Below are 7,539 nucleotides of genomic sequence, written 5' to 3'. Positions count from 1 at the left end.
CTTGCAAAACCCCTCCTCCCTTTGTCTTCTGGCTTAAAACCACTGCCCACGGTCAGTTCTCGCGCTCTCTGTTCCTGCGTGTTCAGACCGCCCTGCGTGCACGTAGATAATAAAAGCTTGCCCTTTGTGACTTGCATGAGAGATCGACTCTTGGGGCCTTCCTTCGCGGCGACTCGACCCTTACAGACTGGGCACTCATCTGTTCTTTGAATTTGAAAAACAGCTCATGTTGAATTTTAAATGATTGTGTTTTAAAGCAACCAAATTAAATTTTCACCTTTTTAAAATTTTTTTAATTTTTGTCTCTTTTTTGAGACAGGGATTCACCATGCGTTTCAGCCTGGCCTTGAATTCACTTTGTAGCCTAGGCTGCCCTGGAATTCAGAGCGACCCTCCTGTCTCAGCCTCCTGAGTGTTGGCATTACAGGTGTGCACAACCATGCCTGGCTAGAACTCTACACTTTAGTTACTATACACATTACTATATGACTTGCGGAACCAGGGATTGAACTCAGCCCTTGCGCTTGCCAGGGAAGCATGTATTCCACTGAGCCATCTCCCCGGCCCCCATTACTGTCCTTTACTTGTAAGTGAAATGGAGAAGCTGGCCTTTTGCAAGGTATTCCATATTGAAGTACCCTCTTTCTTTGCCTCGGTTTATTCGGGTCTCCTTTCCCTTTTATGAAAAAGCACACTAACATTACTAAGAAAGTGCTTGGATTAAATGCTGTGTGAAGTCCACTGTGCCGTGCCAGGCATGGCGTGTGACAGGGTGGTGCTCCGGGTGTGAAAAAAATTCAGCAGTAGTCAAGGAACACACACAAAAAATGGAAAGCTTGTTCACACAATACGAAAAAGCAGTGGCAGGGCCCAGGGAGGACCTCTCCGTTGGGGTGAAAGGCTGAGATTTCATACTTGATTTTAACCTGAGGAGTGGTCTGGAAATGTCACCCAGCAGCCATGTCTGGTCATGCTGGTTCCATTGTGATCCATCTCAGTTCCCAGGACAGCAGATATTGTTTGAAGACTGCCAGAATGATTTTTTGTTCTTGTTGCTTTTGTTTTTTTGTTCCTCTTTTCCTTTTTGTAGTGGTGAGACTTGAACTCAGGCCCTTCGGTATGACTGGCAGACACTCTCCGCCTGAGCCACATCCCCAGCTGTGACACAGAGTTATTTGGACAGCGTTGCGGGCCCTTGGTATTCTAGAAATAGTCCTTCCCTGTACTTGACAGATGTAAAGACAGGCTAATGTGAGTGGTCAAGGGGATCAGAATAAGACACATGTGTTTGTGCTGGAAAAGGGACAGTTGACATTCTGTCAGGACAGGGGAGGATCAGTGTCGGTAGGACATGAGGAGCAGATGGGTCATGTAGTGATGGGTGTGTAGCTTACCCAGTGGGCAGTTAGGTCTCACTAAGCCTCCTGGCTCAGCTGTGAGGTTGGCAAACGACCACTAGTCAAATTCTATGGCTCTTACTCTTTATATTCATTTAACTTTTTTTTTTTTCCGTGGAACCAGGGATTGAACTCAGGACCCTGCGCTTGTCAGGCAAGCGCTTGTTCTACTGAGCCATCTCCCCGGCCCCTTATAGTCATTTAATTTGTATTGTAGCAAAATCCACATAAAATTTGCCATCTTAGGCATGGTGGCACATGCTTGTAATCCCGGAACTCAGGTGGCTGAGGCTGGAGGATAGATGCGAGTTTGAGACCAGCCTAGACTACAAAGTGAGCTCAGGGTCAGCCTGAGCTGCATAGGGAGGCCCTGTCTAAAAAAAAAAATTGCCATCTCAACCACTTAAGGTGTGCGGCTCAGTACCCCCTACTGCGCTCACAGTAATGCACAGCCTTCGAGACTATGTACTCTAGGAGTGTTTTTACCACCCCAAAAGGAAAACCAAACTCCTCCCTCTGTCCAGGCCCTGCTGGGCAGTAAGCTGCTTTTCAGATCTGTCCTTGGCCTTTGGGGATATTTTCTAGAGATGGAGTCGCACAATGCATTGCCTTTTGGGTCTGCCTTCTTTAACTTTTTGGGTACGTGGATTGATCGCAGGGCCTTCACACTGAGCTACATCATCCAGGCCTTTTGATTTTTTGAGACAGAGTCTGGTTTTGCAGTTTGGGCTGCCCTTGAACTCACCATGGAGCCCAGGCTGGCCTTGAGCTAAGGGTGATCCTCCTGCCTCACATGTGCGCCATCCTACCCAGCTCTCCTTTTCTATCTTGAGATTGGGCTTTTCTAAATTCCCTCAGCCCCCACCCCACGCTGGGCACAGGGTCTTGCTAGTTGCTGAGCCGCTCAGGCAGGGCTCAAATGTGTGACCTTACTGCCTGACCCCCCAGAGTGTGGAGCTCGGGGCAGCGGCATTTCTTTCACCCGCTGCATAACATCCGCTTGTATGAATAAACCACACTGTGCGTATATGCTGAGCAGTTGACCTACCTTTCGGCTATTGTGAATAATGACATACATTTACACCTTTCAGGAATATGTATTCTTCTCACAGGGCCACAGGAGAGTGGTACGTCATAACATGTAATGTTTGAATGGCTGAAGTTCAGTAAGAATGGCCAGGTGTGACTGTAATCCCAGTATTTGTGGAGGCTAAAGCAGGAGGAACGCCATGAGTTTGAGGCCAGCCTCGTCTCCATAGTGAGTTCAAGGCCAACCTGGATGACATAATGAGACCCTGTCTCAAAAATAGCAACAACAGGACTGTCGAGATAGCTCAGTGGACTAAGTGCCCATTTTGGCAAGCTCAGGGACCAGGGTTGGATTCCGGGTCCCGCTTGCTGCCCCGGCCCTGCTGCCCCTGGGGCGCACTGAGCCAGCAACTGGGTCTGGGGTGTGGTGGTGCACATCTGTAATCCCAGTGCTGGGGAGGCTGAAAACAGGAGGATCACTATGAGTTTGAGCTGTGTAGTGAGACCCTGTAACAAATAAATTTTCAAAAAAAAGTGTTAGATAATCAATACATGTTAGAAGGTTTAGATTTTTTTTTTTTTTTTTTTTTTTTTTTTTTTTTTTTTGGATCTCTATAGGGTTGCCTATTTTGGACATTTCACTATACAGATTCATACAATGTATTTTGGGGGCACTGTCTTGGTATGTAGTGCAGGCTAGCCTCAAACTCACTGTGTTAATCCAGGCTGGCCTTGAACTCACAGCAATCTCCTCCCTGCCTCAGCCTCCCAATGGCTAGGATTTCAGAGTTGGGCCGGCACCCCCAGTGAGCCCTGACTTCAAAAGCATCATCAGCGCCTCGAAGCTCCGTCAGTCCAGAAGAACTGGTGGGGGACCCGATTGCTAGCTCGAGAAGTGTCACTCAGTGCCTGCAGCCCCAAGGGAGCATTTCAGCTCCTGAGCTGAACAGGCCTCGCTCTCTGGGGAAAGGGGCTCTTTGCAGCGTGCCTGGCCCTCTTGCTGCCTCCAGACTAGGTGGCTGGCAGCCAGAAGGCTGTAGATGCCAGCAGCTGAAAGGCTTGATGACCAGCCAGTTAAGTGGGGCTGAGTTTACGTTTCTGTTGTCAGCTCTCGTCATGTTCATGGTTCATCTGTCCCTTGTCTCCCGGTATGAATGGGGAAGACAGTGCACAAGCCAGAATTCCTGTCTCTTCCCGATAGCCGACTGACTGACTGACGGATGAGCAGTTTCCAGGCTGAGTAGAAGCCGTAGTTGCTAACTGCTTTCCAAACTCTTCTGCAGAATGTTCATTTCTTGGCTGGTGAAAGTGGCAAACGTTTCTGTTAAGAGGTTACCTCAGGCCTGTAAAATTTGAGAAATGTCTTCTGGCAAAGAGTGGTAATATATCGCTTCCCCACTGCCACTGTAGCGTGGGACAGACACCGAAACTCAGAGGGGTGACCATGGGCAGGCTGAGGCATGTTGCTCACATGTCTGGGGCAGGGGCAGCGGCAGCTGCCTGGGTGATGCAGTGGGGACAGGACAGGGACAAAAGACCTGGCCACTGGGAAAGGGGCAACTGCCAAGTACTCGAAATAGCAGTCTTTCTTTGTCTGTCTTTGTCTGTCAAAGCAGTCTGTCTTTGTCTGTCTGTCTGTCTCTCCCTGGCTTGAACCCAGGGCATCACTCTGAGCTATATCTCTGCCCCCCACAGTCCTTTTTTATTCTAAGACATGGTCTCGCTAAGTTGCTAAGTTGCTCAGGTTGGGGTCAAACTCGCTATCTTCCTGCCTCAGCCTCCCAGAGTGCTGAGATTACAGGCACGGGCCACCACACTTGGCATTCCTTTATCTGTGCCAGTTTAGGCAAAGGGAAGTGTTGGAGCCAGGTAGAGTAGAGGAGTTTTTGTATTTTTAACTATAAGAGCATTTACATAAAAGAGCTTTGTGGGTTACATTTTATCACTTCAGAATTAGCATCAGTTGTAGTTTAGGGTTTTGCAAGGGGAACAATACAATACAGGACACATTTTATAAGATCATTTTATAATCATCCAAAGAATCATGTACAAAGAGTGCATGATTTATTTAAAGGAAATCTGTCCACACCCTAAGGACCAAAGAATCCAGCTGAAAGGCTGGATACCAAAGTAGTGTACTGTGCGAGTCCAGCTGAGGCCTAGAGCCCATAACTATGCTGCCCACGAGTCCAGCTGGAGTCCCAGAGCCCACGACAATGTCTCATGCAGGCCCACTTCACGGAGCTGTGCTGGAAAGGCCCAGAGGTCAGCGGTCGAAGCGAGAACGTCCATGCCAGCGGGGTGAAGGGCCTGTGCCAGCAGGCTGAGGGATCTGCCCTGGAGCCTGGAAGCAATTACGAGCCTGAAAATAGAGTACAAGAATCACGCAGGTTTTCAGATCGCATAGGTCACTCTCAGAGTCCCCGGAACCTTATGAGGAGCAGGAGCACCGAGGTTTCGTTCATGCTGTTGCAGCAGCTCTCGGGCGGGCCTCCCCCACGCAGCACCGCCACGCTGGTTGTCAGCTGGGCGTGACGCGCTGCCCACCGGCTGGCATCCACCACGCACCCTCCGCCCTACCCGCGCCCTCCACGCAGTGCCCTCTTCTCACTGGGACCAGCTGTCTAGTTGACTATACCGCTCTAATATTCGAAACCAGTTTGAGAATTCAAGTGGTCAAAGGATCAAAGAGAGGATTAAAGCAGATGGGAACACCGCTGGCCCTTCGCATGGCATCTTCCTTAAGGCACTCGCGTGTCTGTTGGCACTGAGGGTGTCACGCGTGTCTGATCACGCACTTCGCGGGGACGGTTAGCCTGTGCTCCTCAGGCCAGGTCGGGCGGGATATTCAAGGTGGTTTGGTGATACGTGTCCTGAGGCAGGGAGATCACTGAGAATTCAAGGCCAGCCTGCCTTGTCTCAAAAACAAACGAACAAAAGGGTTTTACTTTTCCCAGGCAAAACATGGGTGCTCCCGCTCCTCTTGAGGTTCTGGAAACTCTGAGAGTTACCCCTTCAATCTAAAAAAAAAAAAACTGTGTGATTCTTGTACTCTGTTTTCAGGCTTTTAGTGACCCTGAATGACAAAAGGAATTGCCAGAGAACTTCTCTAATAATCAGTTCATTTTAAGACTGTTACACGTATTTTGTTCATTTTGTGTGTGGCAGAGTGGAAGGAGAGAAGTTCTTTCTCAGGGTCTTAATTTGTGTCAATTAGAGCCAGCCAAATAGCTCAGTGGATTAAAGCGCCCACAAGCAGGCATGGGGGGTGAGCGTCCAATCCCGGGCCTGTGGCCCCGCCCCCAGGGTGCACTGAGATGGCAATTGAGACTGGGCGTGGTGGCGCTCTCCTGTAATCCCAGCTCTTGGGAGCCTGCAAACAGGAGGATCGCTACAAGTCTGATCTAGTAGTAAGACCCTGAACACCCTGTAGACGCTTCCCTAAAATACAGAAATAAATAAATAAATAAAATAAAATGGGACAGCGAACCTTTTAGAGACAATGGCCCACACTTCAAGCCCGAGCCCTCTCACACATCACCAAGTGCCGGCACGGCAACTAAACCCGAATGTTAAGCTTTCAATTTAGAAAAAAATACAACTCTATATTAACATCGTTTGTCTTGACAGCAAAACAAACCACTGCTCTAAGGTATTTACTTTTTAAAAATTTTATTCACTTATTTCTCTTTTCTTTCTTTCGTTTTTTTTATTGTTTTTTTTTGTTTTGTTTTTTTACATTTATTGTGTGTGTGTGTGTGTGTGTGTGTGGCCAGCTCAGCCCACCAGGGGCGGGGCTGGGTGGCATGTGGTGCTGGGGGATTGAACCGCGGTCCCTGTGCTTTGCTAAGCTTGTTCTGAGTAGGTGCTTTAGACCACTGAGCCATCTCATCAGCCCTTTCTTTCTTTTTTAATCCAGTCTCCATAGAGACCGTCAAAAATTACCAATGCCGACTATATTTCCAGTCGTCATGGCGGGTATTGGGAAAAGATTTCGATTAGCAATAATCGCACCTCGGATGAACCTCCTTGGCTACGACATGGCCACTGTGCAAAGCTGTTCCTCACTTATTTCTCAGAGACAAGGTCTCCAAGTTGCTCAGAACTCCTGTGTTTAAGTGATCATCCTTTTTGTGTGTTTGTTTTGCTTTTTTTTTTTTTTTAAAGCAGTCATCCTGCCTCAGCCTCTTAAGTGGTTGGGATGGTGGAGACTCCTGCCAGAGTTCAATAAATATCAATTTTATTGAAATATACCCAGCCACATCTCATGAAAGAAAACAATCTCAGCTGAGCACTTTGGTGCACGCCTGTGGTGATCCCAGCCCTTAGGAGGCTGAGGCAGGAGAACTGCCACAAGTTAGAGGCCAGCCCTGGCTACATAGCAAGACCCTGGGTAGAAAACAGAGAGAGAAGGAGGGAGGGGAAGAGGGAGAGGGAGAGGGGGAGAGGGGGGGACAGAGAGTGAGAGAGAGAGAGAGAGAGAGAAGAGAAACAAGGAAGGAAAGAAAGAAACAAAGAAAGAGGAGCTGGGGAGGTAGCTCAGTGGTCTAAATGCCTGCCTGACAAGCACAAGGATCCAGGTTAGATCCCTGGTTCCGCAGACCATGCTGTCCTACACCGAGTCAGCCACTGAAACCAGGTGTGGTGGTGCTTGCCTATAAGGCCAGTGCTGGGAGGCTGAGACAGGAGGATCGCTACGAATCCCAGCTGCATAGCGAGACCCTGTAGCAAATAAATAAGATTTTTTTTTAAGTAATAAGAAAAGAAAGAAATATTTCCTCCTCTGGGTCCAGAAGTCCAAAGCCAGGCCTGCAGACAGCAGCCTTCTGGCCACTTCCTCTCCTGAAGCAGTGAGAGGCCTTGTCTCTTCGGCTTCACTCCTAACCCAGTGAGATTCAAGCCAAGGCCTTGGAGCAGAGGAACACCCCAGCCCTAATGTATTTATTTACTTTTCTTTTGTGACAGTCTAACACTCTAACTTGCCATCCTCCTGCCTCAGCCTCCCAGAGGGCTGGGATTCCAGGCATGTGTCAACATAACCAGCTTCAAATGTCTTTAAAAGACTCAAGTGTAAGCTGAGGAAGTAGCTTGGCAGTCTAAGCACCTGCCTGGC

The 7,539-nt window shown here is 48.7% G+C and overlaps 1 non-coding gene across 1 annotated transcript; it reads right to left on the bottom strand.

The window, feature by feature from the left end:
- Window positions 1-6,345: 6,345 nt before the first annotated feature.
- On the bottom strand, window positions 6,346-6,485 carry LOC111818012. The gene has a single exon (XR_002822094.1). It is a non-coding gene; the product is annotated as a U4 spliceosomal RNA (small nuclear RNA).
- Between the last annotated feature and the right edge of the window lie 1,054 nt (window positions 6,486-7,539).

This window comes from Octodon degus, unplaced genomic scaffold, assembly GCF_000260255.1.
Source record: "Octodon degus isolate 3935 unplaced genomic scaffold, OctDeg1.0 scaffold00076, whole genome shotgun sequence".
NCBI lineage: Eukaryota > Metazoa > Chordata > Mammalia > Rodentia > Octodontidae > Octodon > Octodon degus.
Note: the sequence above shows the minus strand (reverse complement) of the source record. Positions and strands in the feature narration are given on the sequence as shown.